The following is a 14,444-nucleotide window of genomic DNA, read 5'->3' on the forward strand; positions in this document are numbered from 1 at the left end:
CAAAAGACGACCAGCCGCCAACAAAGTTGCAGACGGGAGTAATGCTAACTTCACCATAGCGGTACAACCTTCATTCAACAAGCGCCACCAGCCAACACTGACGGAACTGCTCGTGCTACACTCCCACAGGAGTCGGAGAGTGTAAGCGGGTTCCCCAGTACATCAGAACATTGTTCTTGGACTGCTCGTGCTGCAACCCCACAGGAGTCGGAGGGTGCAAGCGGGTCCTCAAGACACCAGGATATTCTTTCAGAAGTGCTCGTGCTACTGTACACAGGAGTCGGAGAGTCAAGCAAGGCCACTTAAGTATTAAAGACATCAGGATATAAACGAACAGAATACTAAAAGTCCACTAGAAAAATTTGCACCAAGAGGTACAGATCCCAGTCCTACGGAAGCGGCTGGTCACTAGGATCAGTGCGTCTTGTAGCCCCATTGGGAGGTGCCTCTTCCAATTAGGAATACAGCAAAAATAGGACAAAAGGGCCATACCTCTGGTCAATGAACTATCGCACCCAACTCCCTTAGAACTGGACATTGGGATTCATCCCTTTATACTCTGCATAACTACAAGTGTCAAATAGCATTCGACGTCGCCCAGAAAATATACCGAAGGAATAGACTACTAGTGTGGCACTCCTACAGGAATAAGGAGGTACCAAAGGTTACATACCAATAGAACTGGTTTCAAGTGCTAGCCTCATCCGACCACACCCTATAAGGCGACATGGATTTCAGATTACAACATAAGAAAAAGGAGCAGAAGAAGTGGCCCGTGGTGGTCACAGCATTACTCACGCCGGTAGCGGCTATAGTACTAACAATAATCCTGATAGTATATAAAGACGACATACATATTCCATGGCTCGACCAGGAACACTACATCCCCAAAAATGGCCAAGGTGAAAGAACAACCGGTGGTGAAAACAACAATATCTCAAAACAACATGAGAGGGTGGAGGATAAAACAAAATGGGTGAAATACACAAAATGGAAAGAAGATGGAGAAGATTATAAGGACAATACATTTGTGCAAATGGTATCAATGTACAAAGAACTAGCAAATGTGTCTGATTGTTATATATGTACCCACCTACCGACCACTAGCCAGGAGAAAAGAAATTACACTCAGATGCCCCTCACAGAATTCGTGGCATGTAACATATTAGATAATATGTTAGGGGGAAATTTAAAAGAAATGAGAACAAGGAAAAGGGAAAAGGAAAGAATAAGAGAAAATATAAAGATAGGAGAAATGAGGAGAAAAAGGGATGACTATGGTTTGGAAGATGAACCTTATGTAGGAAATATGCAAGAAAAATTGGTAGAAAAAGTGTTAAATAAATTGAAGGAAGAAGATAAAAGGAGAAGAAATAAGTGTAGGAGATTAGATCCAAAGAAAGGAGAAGGGAATTTATTGAATGCATTTACAACAGAAAGAGGGAAGGGTTACACTGAAAGGGATCATGGCTCAGAACAACGAATACCATGCCTGGCCCTAGATACAGAAATAAAGGCACCATGGTGTTTCAAATACTCAAGAGGTAACGCAGACACTATCAACAACGGAATTGATGTGGGACATGGCATTTGCAATACAACATTGAGCCTGGACTACAAAAGAAATGACACAACAGGCTTGTCCATAGGCCTGACACCTCCCAAAGGAATATTTATCATATGTGGGACATCGGCATTTTTTAAATTGCCAGCAGGATGGCAAGGTACCTGGTACCTAGCATTCATGCTACCAAAAATGGCGCATAGAACAGAATTACAGAAGGGGTAAAAGAGAACACTTGGCAGGGTGCGCAGGAAGAGGACACCAACATGGGTGGATGAGGTAATAGCAATAGAGGGGATCATAGTGACGCCATTAGGGATAGCACACTCACAATATGAATTTCACAGATTGGCTGAATTAGTGGAAGGTCTAGCCAGCAACACCGCAGCCGCCTTAGGGAACATCACTGAGGAACTCACAGACATGAGGGCAGTTGTAATCCAGAATAGGCTTGCACTAGACACCAACCTGGCAAAGGAGGGAGGGGTTCTGTGCAGTGATCCATCAGGAATGCTGCGTGTATATACTGGATAACAGTGGGAATATAAGAAAGGAAATAGAGGAAATAAAGGAGGTAGAAGAAGGAGCTGGGAAAGTGGCAGATGGGACAGACGTTGGAGGACTGCTGGATCGAATAGCAGCATGGTTCAGGGGTTGGGGTACCTGGTTGGTAGAGGTACTAGCGATAGGGATTGTGGCACTGATAACGATATGTGTGCTCATACCAGTTTGTCCATCCTTCCTTCCCATACTCTTGAAAAAAACTTGTCACCAGAAACCCACACATTACCGAAAAAAAAGATATAAGGATGACAACAGGGACGAACAAGAGTTAGAAATGAGAACAATATACCATGACCCTTAGATTTGTCATTGAGTATCAGAGGGCGGAATGTGGAATCACATTTTACAGTTCTTAGGTATGCTATGCCTGGTGGCCCCTGTGATACACAATGACAATCTCTGCACAGGCCTATCATTAATTCAAGAGGCCTACAAATGTAATTCGCTACTGCTAGGAACGCATTATGTTGCAAGGCTTGCTCTCCCAACAGCCATCATGAAATATCATCGTCATTGCATGCTAGCTGAAGCAATCTCCCTTCTGGAAAGTACCAGTCTGAGTACGTAATGTTCTCAAGTTCTGTCACAAGATGGACCATGTGATATTAGGCATGTAGGCCACCTTGTGTAAAATCCTTTTCTATGCTGTTTGTTACTATATATGGTATGATAGGAAAAACTACCTTCAGACATAATGGAGAAATAGCCATACGTCAATCATACGTCAATGCCAAAGAACCAATAATACGCTGAATTATGTTTGTGGTTTAATACTATAAAAGATCATGTATTACTTCCTTGTATTAGGCTGCTCGGGTACATTAGTACAGAGCATCCTCCATGTACATGTCTTTCTATTTCTATCTCTAATAAATCCTTTATGTTTATCTAGAAGAGCTGGCTAACGGTCGTTTGTATCTGGATGGGTGTTGAATAATTAGGCTTCTACACCAGCAGCCCCTCAGCCTTTGCCCTGTGCCCGCTCACCCAGGAGGGTGGGCATCACCTTCGCCCCAGGCACCTCAGGCCCTGCCCCAGTCACCCCTGCTGCCCTCAGTGAGGAGGCCATTGACCTCCTCAGGTCCCTCACTGTTGGGCATTCTTCCATTTTGAATGCCATCCAGGGTGTAGAGAGGCAGTTGCAACAAGCCAATGCATTCCTGGAGGGCATTCATTCTGGTCAGGTGGCCCTTCAGCGAGCTTTTCAGACTCTGGCCTCAGCACTGATGGCAGCCATTGTCCCCGTCTCTAGCCTCCCCCCTCCAACTTCCTCCACCCCGACCCAATCCCCAGTACCTCAACCTATCCCAAACACACCTACAGACCAACATGCACACACCTCAACACCCAAGGGAAGCACAGGCAAACATAAGCACCACACATCCCACAGGAACTCATGCAAGCATCACACACATGCAGACACACCAACATCCACTGCCTCCACTGTGTCCCCCTCCTCCTTGTCTCCCTCCTCCCTCCCAGTCTCGTCTACACTCACACCTGCATGCACTACCTCTACAGCCACTACGTCCCTCTCCAGCACACCCAACCCCACACCCCGCTCACGTGCAGTCACAACCCCGACTACCATTCACACGTCCCCTGTGTCCTCTCCCAGTGTGTCTCTGACGCCCCCTCCCAAGATACACAAACGCAGGCACACACCCACCCAACAGTCATCCACCTCACGACAGCCTCCAGCGCATGCACCTTCACCCAAAGTCACCAAACGTACACCTCCTACAACCACCACCTCTTCCTCCACTCCCAAACCCCCTCCAGCTACTGGTCCCAGTGTGTCCAAAAAACTTTTCCTGTCCAACCTTGACCTCTTTCCCACACCTCCCCCACCCCGTCCATCTCATAGGTCCCGAACTAGCACCTCAGCCACAACATCTGTTGTGGGCACCGCCATCTCAAGCACCGCTAGCCCATGAGCGGCAGGGGCACTGACGCAACTGAGTCTGTCACACGGTGAATGATGCCTGTAGTCCCCGGAATCTGTAGTGCACCGGCCACCAGGGCAGCCAGTGTGGCACGGAGCCACAGCACAGACAGTCCCCCACCTGTGAAGCATCAGAAGTTCTCCAGTGCCCAGCGGGAGAGGGGGAAGACTCCAGCCACCAAAGCTGCTCCCAGGGGTCCCGTTGGGAGTGTGGAGTCAGCTGTGACACGTTCCAAGGTGGGGAAGGGCCACAAGAAACCCGGCAAGTCTGGGAAGAGCAGCACGGCGGAGAAGACCGCCATCATCCCCGATGCCCAGGAGGCCACCGCCAGCATCAGCCCAGCTGCCCAGGAGGCCACCGCCAGCATCAGCCCAGCTGCCCAGGAGGCCACTACCAGCATCAGCCCACCTGCCCAGGAGGCCACCGCCAGCATCAGCCCAGCTGCCCAGGAGGCCAGCATCAGCCCAGCTGCACAGGAGGCCACCGCCAGCATCATCCCAGCTGCCCAGGAGGCCACCACCAGCCCAGCTGCCCAGGAGGCCACCGCCAGCCTCAGCCCAGCTGCCCAGGAAGCCACCGCCAGCACCAGCCCACCTGGCCAGGAGGCCACCACCAGCAAAAGCCCCGCTGGGCCATGAATGACTGCCAGCAAAAGCCCCGCTGGGCCATGAAGGACCGCCAGCAGCTGAGACCCTGCAATGGAGACCGCCGTCTCAAGCACCGCTGAACAGAGCACCGCCATCTCAAGCACCGCTGAACAGGGCACCGCCATCTCAAGCACCTCTGCACAGGGCACCGCCATCTCAAGCACCGGTGAACAGGGCACCGCCATCTCAAGCACCACTGCACAGGGCACCGCCATCTCAAGCACCGCTGAACAGGGCACCGCCATCTCAAGCACCGCTGAACAGGGCACCCCCATCTCAAGCACTGCTGAACAGGGCACCGCCATCTCAAGCACCGCTAGCCCATGAGCGGCAGGGGCACTGACGCAACTGAGTCTGTCACACGGTGAATGATGCACTCTGGGCACCATGCCCCATCCAGAACCAGTGGAGAGATGCATCCACTACCTCTGTCCTTAGCAGGATGAAGCAATCTGGGCACCATGGCCCCTCCAGACCCAGTGGAGAGATGCATCCACTACCTCTGTCCTTAGCAGGATGAAGCACTCTGGGCACCATGCCCCCTCCAGAACCAGTGGAGAGATCCATCCACTACCTCTGTCCTTAGCAGGATGAAGCACTCTGGGCACCATGCCCCCTCCAGAACCAGTGGAGACTGTCATCCACTTGTGAGACTATGACTTTGCACTCCCCAGGATTGTACAGTGGGCAACCCACCCACTGTAGAGACTTGAGAGACTGTGGCTTTGCACTCCCCAGGATATGGCAGTGGGCAACCCACCCACTGTAGAGACTTGTGAGACTGTGGCTTTGCACTCCCCAGGATGGAACAGTGGGCAACCCACCCACTGTAGAGACTTGTGAGACTGTGGCTTTGCACTCCCCAGGATGGAACAGTGAGCAACCCACCCACTGTAGAGACTTGAGAGACTGTGGCTTTGCACTCCCCAGGATATGGCAATGGGCAACCCACCCACTGTAGAGACTTGTGAGACTGTGGCTTTGCACTCCCCAGGATGGAACAGTGAGCAACCGACCCACTGTAGAGACTTGAGAGACTGTGGCTTTGCACTCCCCAGGATATGGCAATGGGCAACCCACCCACTGTAGAGACTTGTGAGACTGTGGCTTTGCACTCCCCAGGATTGGACAGTGGGCATGTGGCCCCCTCGTGGATTTGGCATCGTGCACTCAAGCGGCTGAGGTGCCCCCCCTTTCCCTATCCCTGAGGTGCCTGTTTAGTTGCTCTCTGATGCCCCTGCAGTGTTCTCTCCGTCATGGTCGGGGATCTTGTGTGGGCCTCGCCCATACCGTGTGGTCCCAGTGTTCCACGGACTTTCTCAGTGCACTACCTGGACTACTATGCTTGGTATATATTTTGTACATGGTGTATATATATATTTCTGCCTACTTGCTTTTTATATATTACAATGGTTACACTCATTTTCTATTGTCTTTGCATTCTTCCGGGGGGTTTTGGGGGGTGTAACTGTAATGTATTGATATGCATTAGTGTGTGTGTTGTAGTGGGTGAGGGTGGGGGAGGGGTGTTGCGTGTGTGTGTCCCTGTTTTTTGCCTTCCCCCTCCCCTGTGTCGTAGGTGCAGTACTCACCGTGGTCTTTGCCGCCGGCATTGGTGCTCCTGGTAGAGGAGCAGGAAGACTATTGCAGGTAGAATTTGGAGTTCCGGGTCCATGGCGTCCTCGTTCCTCGTGGGGTGTGTAGAGGTGAGCGTTTTCCCTTCGGGATTCCTGTTTCCGCCGTGTTTTTATCCGCGGTGAATCTGCCCCGGAAAAGGTGGCCGATTGGCCTGTCATAATAGTGTGGGCGGTACATTGTCTCCGGCCTGTCTGTTGGCGGTGACCACCAGGCTGTTTGTTTGTACCGCCGTGGCGGTCGGAGTGTTAAAGTGGCTGTCTTTGTTGGCGGTTTCCGCCACGGTCGTAATTGCAATTTTTTTTACCGCCGGCCTGTTGGTGTTCTTACCGCTGCTTTAACACCGACCGCCAGGGTTGTAATGACCACCTAAGTCATCAAGTTAGATCAAACTTTATTCAATCAACTCAGAATTAGTTCATTAATGACCACCAATGACATAATCTAATCAGAACTTGTGAAAACATATGCTCGAATGCTTCAGCATCAGCCAACAAAGATGAATATAACGGCATTAATAGCAGAGTTCAGCAATTAGTCTGTCAATCATTTGTCACTGTCAACGGCACCCAAAAGACCCTTACCTAACCCAGATTAGCATTCAGCATGTGGGACTTCATGTGAAAATAATTTAGAAAACATGAATTTGGAAAAAACATCTAGCTAGGAGAAAAACTATAAAACAACGCAGTTGGTACCTAGAAAGAAAGGCATTGAAGTTAATCAGTCACATTGTCATAGCTACCTATCCACGAAATGGATCAGCAACAAAGTCAGTCTTTGTCTCCAGGTCATCAATCGATCAGCAGCGCATCAGGCTCTCAGGAGCATGAGCCCAGTGACAGAATCTCAAACCGCGTCTCAACTTCATCAATTCTCCCCTCACATCTGAAGTTTTAGCCCCTTGTCATGACCTTTTGTTAGAGTTTTTCAGTCCATCCCCCTAATTTCTAATTGGTCAATCAGTCCTCCATAGGTGACGTTAGCCAATACTTTTTATTCTACATATCTATGAGTTCTAGTATTTCGTCTTCCTCAGTTCATGGATTGGTCCACTGTACGATGTCCTCATCATCCGGCTCTCCAGGTATCGAAAATGTTGCATGTTCCTCCTCAGTCAGTGCCTCTATTGTTCAAGTCCTGGGAAAGTACATTCAGCCTACTCTACACATAATTGTATCAAATTGACTTCATCATCTCCTGTCCATAGGTACATTGCAGAAAACTCTAGCTAAGCAAACTTTAACATTGGGTGGTTCAGGGTCAGGTTAATGCACCAGCTTCTCTGCAGTTCAGTACAAATTCGGCTTCTTGTGTGAGGCCTGGAAAGACCAGGCTACAACTTCAGCTAAGTTAATTCTACAAATAATGCAAAACATAGGTTATATATCTCAATATGACACATTACTACATTATTCTTATACATTTTCATTATTTCACACATTTTTTGTTCTTTTAGTACAAGTTCGTATAAGTGGCTGACATACCCCGTGGGCACATTTTCCAAAAACATGTACATTGGTTTTCTCTACGATTAATTTCTCTATAAACGTTTATAAACCATAAAATATAAGCATTTATTAATAATTTCTAATTAGCATATCTGCATCAACAGGCCTTTAATGAATTTGGTGTGAATTTTTATTGGTACACATTTTTTTTTTGCTGATTGGAGAGAGTGAGCAGGCTGCTTACTTGAAAGATGGCGTAATCTGGGCCGGATTTGGGATGTAGGTGCCTATTAGGTTTGTCCCACATATGCTGCCTAGAAGTGTACTCAGTTAGCATAGGTTTTCTACTGTGAAAGGAGATTTAGGGCGAGCAGGCCTGTGGGACATTACGCGCCTCCAACTTTGGCTAATTTGCATTCTAGTGGTCCGCGCTGCACTGTGTCCTGAGGAGTAGCTACAGATAAATATTCATGGCTAATGTGCGGATGCATGCAGCAAGCGTGCCTCTGGCACATCAAAGGTGCGCCTAAGGGAATCCCAGCTGTGCCCATCTGCGTCCCGATCACAGCCAGCAACAGCCACTATGGAAGTTTGGGTCCCAAGGATGATGTTAGAAGGCATTTCTTGGCAGCGGATTTAAAAGGTATTTGGGGGAAGATATTGTTGGATGCTGTCCTTTTATTATGCACTATTGGGCCCTAGCTCCTGTCTCAAATGCAAGGCCAGTTTTCTTTCTTGGTGTCCAGATTTTTACTAAGAAGCATGGCTTGCTTGAACAGGCAACCAATCTGAAATCAATATTAGTGAATGAGTGAACCCTGCATAAATACTCTCTGATTTGCTCTTTTTGACGGAAACACAGCTGAATTAGACATCTTATCTAGATTTGCATTTCGCAGTTTCAGAGACATACATATGTACCTTGGATAGGACAGGTAAAAGGGGCAAAGGACTTGTCTTCATTTTTAAGAAGACTTTCAGGTGTAATAGTTTCAAATTAGAGGAGCTGCAGGGAGTAGAAGTCCAGGGCTTCAATATTTTGATAAGTGGTCATTGTTCTTCTTCTGGGGCGCTTGTGTATTGCCCCCCAGGGCATCCGGGAACAATCGTAACCTCCCTGGACCAAGCTCTGGTGCCTAAATTTGTCCCTGATGCTAATTTTACACTACTTGGTGATTTCAATATGGACCTAGATAAGCTTGAGGACCTTTGAACTACACCTTTTATAGAAACCATGACCTCACTGAATTTGGCCTGTGTTGCCCATGGTCCCACACATAGAGCTAGTCATGCTATTGATTGGATTCCATCAAATATTTCCTTGATTTGGGAGACCCTGTTTCATGCTGTGCCATGGTCAGATCATTACATACTGCCTTTTTCATGGAAGCATGGTCATGCTAAGGAGCTGCGCTCATCTGTGCTTATGAGTGAGGACAGGGCTTGGAGCAGGGTAGCTCCGGTGGACTGTGGAAAGGTGTTGATGAAATCAAAACTGGAATTATCCAGTTCAGTGATGGAGCAGAATTTGGCAACTAAGAGGCGGCTTGTGAAAGCAGCTGATCTAGTAGCCCCATGAGAAGAATGAAGAAACCCACAATGACTTCCTCTGCCAGCTTGTTTTTGATAGAGTAACCCTTTGAAACGGGTGACATGTAAAAAGCTGGAAAGAGTTTGGGTATACTTGGAAGCAGATAAAATTATTTATAAAAAGGCATTATGTACTTACCATAGAAATATTAAGATGGCTGGGGCACGTTCTATACTCAGTATATTAAGGAAGCTCATAATGAAGGCAAAGAGATTTTTAAAATTATGTTAAGATTCACAGATCTGAAATCATTCTCTCCCCATTAGAGCCTAGTCAGGCTCTTTTTACCATCTCATTGTCTTTTTTTAGGATAAGGTCCTCAAAATGCAGGCAAACATTTCCGTCTCAATACATTTTTCCAGAGCTGGGAAAGCGGCTTGGGTGGAAGTCAGTCCTTGTGGCCCGAAATTATCCACATTTGTGGTTCTGCCTGTGGCCGAGGTGGTTTCTGCCTTCTCTCACTGTAAATCTGGAGCACCTTCAGACACCATCCCTTATTACATGCTGAAATCTGAAGAAGATATTATTGGCCCTGTTTTTCATCAGCTGTTTGAGGGCTTCCTTCAAGAAAGGATATTCCAGAAGGAATGGAAATAGGGTAATGTCATTCCTCTCCTTAAAAAGGCATAAACTGACCTGGACTCATTGTCAGACTTTAGACCTGTCTCCTTACTGCCAGCCACGGCTAAGGTCCTGAAATGACTGATGAATCAATAGCTCACCACTTTCCTGGACGAAAACAACTTGCTTCACCTCTTGCAATCAGGGTTTAAAGCCCGACACAGCACGAGAGAGCCCTACCTGAGATCACTGAGTCCATCAGATTTAGCCTGGACTCAGGGCTTAATGTTGCCCTGATGCTAATAGACATGTCAGCAGCATTCAACATGGTTGATCAAAGCATCTTGCTTATCAGGCATGGGCCCCTGAGGGTGACTTGCATGGCTCTTGGCTGGCTGAGTTCCTTTTTGGCTCATCGAGAGCAGGTAGTTTGGATGAAGCCATTTACATCTGAGTTAAAGGGCCTGAGATGGGGAGTGCTCCAGGGCTCTTCCCTTACCCACACTCTTTTTAATATCTATTTGGCTCCCTTGGTGGTGTTGGTGGAATCCTTTTATATCAGAGTCATCTTGTATGCGGATGACACTCAACTTCAGCTTACTTATGATGGAGACTCTTCTAACACTAAAGAAGCTTTCACAGGCTGTATGGTGGCGGTGTTGGGATTGGCTGAAAGATAATAAACTACAATGTAATTCAGATAAGACAGAGGTTTTATTATTTGGTCGTGAGATGTCACCTGGATGGGTGGGAACCTGGCCTAAGTTGGCTCCACTCCCTCCTCCCTCCAAGTTGGCGCTTGAAATTTAGGGGTCCTTTTTGATACACAGCTCTCATTTGAGGCTCAGGTATCAGCTGTAGTGAAGTCTTGCTGCAGAATATTGCGTTTTTCTACTCTACCTCCCACATGAAGCCCAGGTGACAGTAGTTAGATCATTGATTCTCTCTAGGCTGGACTATGTCGATGCTCTTTATCTGAGTTTGCCAGACCACTTAAAGAACCAACTACAAGTTATGCAGAACATGGCGGTTCACCTATTGTTTAAAATACCTAAGTGTGCAAGAGTGTCTCCATTGCGTGAAAAACTGTGCTGGCTACTTGTACGGCAACACATTGGCCCTCATTACAACCCTGGCGGTTGGTGTTAACGTGGCGGTAATACTGCCACAGGCCAGCGGTAATTACTGCCAACTTATGACCATTGCGGAAAGATCTCCGATAGACAGCCAATGTACCACACCGGCTGTCAGGGGGGAAACAACAGCCACCATTGCGGTAGCTGCCTACAGCCAGGTGGAAGTCAATGTTCCACCCACCGTATTAAGGCCCTCATTACAACCCTGGCGGTTGGTGTTAAAGCGGCGGTAATACCGCCAACAGGCCGGCGTGAAAAAAATTGAATCATGACCATGGCAGAAACCGCCAACACAGACAGCCACTGTAACACCCCGACCGCCACGGCGGTAGAAACAAACACTGCAGCAGTAACTACCAACAGACAGGTGGATGACAATGTACCGTCCACTGTATTACAAGGCACCAATTTGCCAGCTTTTCCGGGGCGGTACCAACGCCACCAAAAGCACGGCTGAAACAGTACTTGGAACGGAAACCTCTCACCTCTCGACACCCAACGAGGAAGCAGGACGCCATGGAGCCCGAGCTACAGGTGTTACCAATGTTGGTTAACCTCCTCTTCTACAAGGAACATCAAAGACGGGGGCAATGACCACGGTGAGTACTGCACCTAGCACATAGGGGAGGGGGGAGGAAAAAGAGAGTGACACACACACGCAACACCCCCACCCCCACCCTCACCCCAACACCATACACACAAATAAATGTATCAACATTACAGATACACCCCGTAACCCTCTGGAAGAACACAAGGACCAAATGAAATGATTGTAACAAGTGTAATCATCGAAAATCCAGATAGGGCAACAGGTCTGTAAAAGATCAATATATACAAATATGTACAGCAACTACACAAGTCCGGATAGTGTTCAACTCATTGTCCGTGGACCAGTGGTCCCAAAATGCATGGGCGAAGCCCACACATGATACCTGCCTCAAAACGGAGAGAACACTGCTGGGGCATCAGGTCATCAAAAAACAGGCACCTCAGGGGGAGGAGGAGGGGGGCACCTCAGCCAGATGATGGGACGACGCCACTGCTCCACGAGGGGGCTCCATGCCCACTGCTTGCTCCTGGGGAGTGCAATGCCACAGTCTCTCAAGTCTCTCAAGTGGGTGGTTTGCCCACTGATTGCTCCTGGGGAGTGCAATGCCACAGTATCACAAGTCTCTCAAGTGGGTGGTTTGCCCACTGATTGGTCTTGGGGAGTGCAAAGCCACAGTCTCTCAAGTCTCTCAAGTGGATGGTTTGCCCACTGATTGCTCCTGGGGAGTGCAATGCCACAGTCTCTCAAGTGGGTGGTTTGCCCACTGATTGCCCCTGGGGAGTGCAATGCCACAGTCTCTCATGTATCTCAAGTGGGTGGTTTGCCCACTGCTTGGTCCTGGGGAGTGCAAGGCCACAGTCTCCCTAGTGGATTCTTTTCTCCACTGGTTCTGGAGGTGGCTTTGTGCCCAGAGTGCTTCATCCTGCCAAAGACTGGGGTAGTGGATGCTTTTCTCCACTGGTTCTGGAGGGAGCTTGGTGCCCAGGATGCTTCATCCTGCCAAGGACTGGGGCAGTGGATGCTTTTCTCCACTGGTTCTGGAGGGGGCTTGGTGCCCAGAGTGCTTCATCCTGCCAAGGACTGGGGCAGTGGATGCTTTTCTCTACTGGTTCTGGAGGGGGATTTGTGCCCAGAGTGCTTCATCCTGCCAAGAACTGGGATAGTGGATGCTATTCTCCACTGGTTCTGGAGGGGGCTTTGTGCCCAGAGTGCTTCATCCTGCCAAGGACTGGGGTAGTGGATGCTTTTCTCCACTGGTTCTGGAGGGGGTTTTGTGCCCAGAGTGCTTCATCCTGCCAAGGACTGGGGTTGTGGATACTTTTCCCCACTGGTTCTGGAGGGGGCATGGTGCCCAGAGTGCTGCACATGGTGTGTGGCAGTTCCCATTCCCTCACCTGGGTGTCAGAGCCAGAAGATTTTCTGGGAACAGGTAGCATGATACCCCATGGAGGCAGAGAAACACTCCACCCTGCGGAGACTTTGCCTGCCAACTGCTGGTACTGCCAGTGCTGGTTGCGGTGCCTCATGTAGAATGTGCAGGGTCCAGGACATTTCCTGCAGCCTCGGACCACTGCCCACTGGGGATGATGTTCATGTTGGCTGTGGTGGCACTGTCTGAGCACCTCGCGGGGCATATGGCGGTGGTTGCGGCGGTGTCTGTGGCGGAGATGCTGCCGGTGGTGCGTGTGTCAGCACCTGTGGAGGGAGAAAGCAGGATGTGTCCTGCAGCCTCGGACGGCTGCCCACTGGGGATGATGCTGCGGACTGTAGCAGGGGCAGCAGACGTGCAGGTGGCGGTGGCCACCCCCCTACAGGTTGCTGTTCTGTCTTGCAGAAGGGGTGACACCAGTCCCTCACCCGGAGGCTGCGTGCCCTGAGCTGACTTCCCTTTAGCCTCACTAGGTGGCACGCTGGCAGCCCTGATGGGTGCCGCCCGTGATGTTACTGGACTTGCAGGCACCACAGTGCTCGAGGATTTTGTGGCTGAGGTGCTGGGCTGGGATCTGGACATCCTGGCCCTAGGGGAAGGACAGCGGGGAGGTGTAGGGAAGAGGTCAATGGTAGCCAGGAAAAGTTTTTTAGACACACTGGGATGGGAAGATGGAGGGGGTTTGGGAGTGGAGGAAGAGGTAGTGGTTGTAGGAGGTGTACGTCTGCTGAGTTTGGGTGAGGGTGCATGGGCTGGAGGCTGTTGTGAGGTGGATGGCTGTTGAGTGGGTGTGTGCCTGTGTTGCTGTACTTTGGGAGGAGGGCTCACAGACACACTGGGAGAGGACACAGGGGACGTGTGAATGGTAGTGGGGGTGGTGATTGCACGTGAGCGGTGTGTGGTGCTGGGCGTGCTCGGGATGGAGGTAGTGGCTGAGGATGTAGTGCATGCAGGTGTGAGTGGAGACGAGACTGGAAGGGAGGAGGAGGACGTGGAGGAGGAGGACACAGTGAAGGCAGTGGATGTTGCTGTGTCTGCATGGGGATGGTGCTTGTGTGAGTGTCTGTGGGATGTGTGGTGCTTATGTTTGCCATGTCTACTCTTGTGTGTTGATGAGTGTGCATGCTGGTCTGATGGTGTGCTCGGGATAGGCTGAGGTAGAGGGGATTGGGTCTGGGTAGTGGAAGTTGGAGGGGGAAGGCTGGACACAGGGACAATGGCTGCCATCAGTGCTGAGGCCAGAGCCTGAAATGCTCTCTGTTGTGGCTGCCACGCCAGAATGAATGCGCTCCAGGTATGCATTTGTTTGCTGCAAATGCCTCTCGACTCCCTGGATGGCATTCAGAATGGTTGAGTGCCCAACAGTGAGG

The sequence above is a fragment of the Pleurodeles waltl genome, chromosome 3_1, assembly GCF_031143425.1.
Source record: "Pleurodeles waltl isolate 20211129_DDA chromosome 3_1, aPleWal1.hap1.20221129, whole genome shotgun sequence".
NCBI lineage: Eukaryota > Metazoa > Chordata > Amphibia > Caudata > Salamandridae > Pleurodeles > Pleurodeles waltl.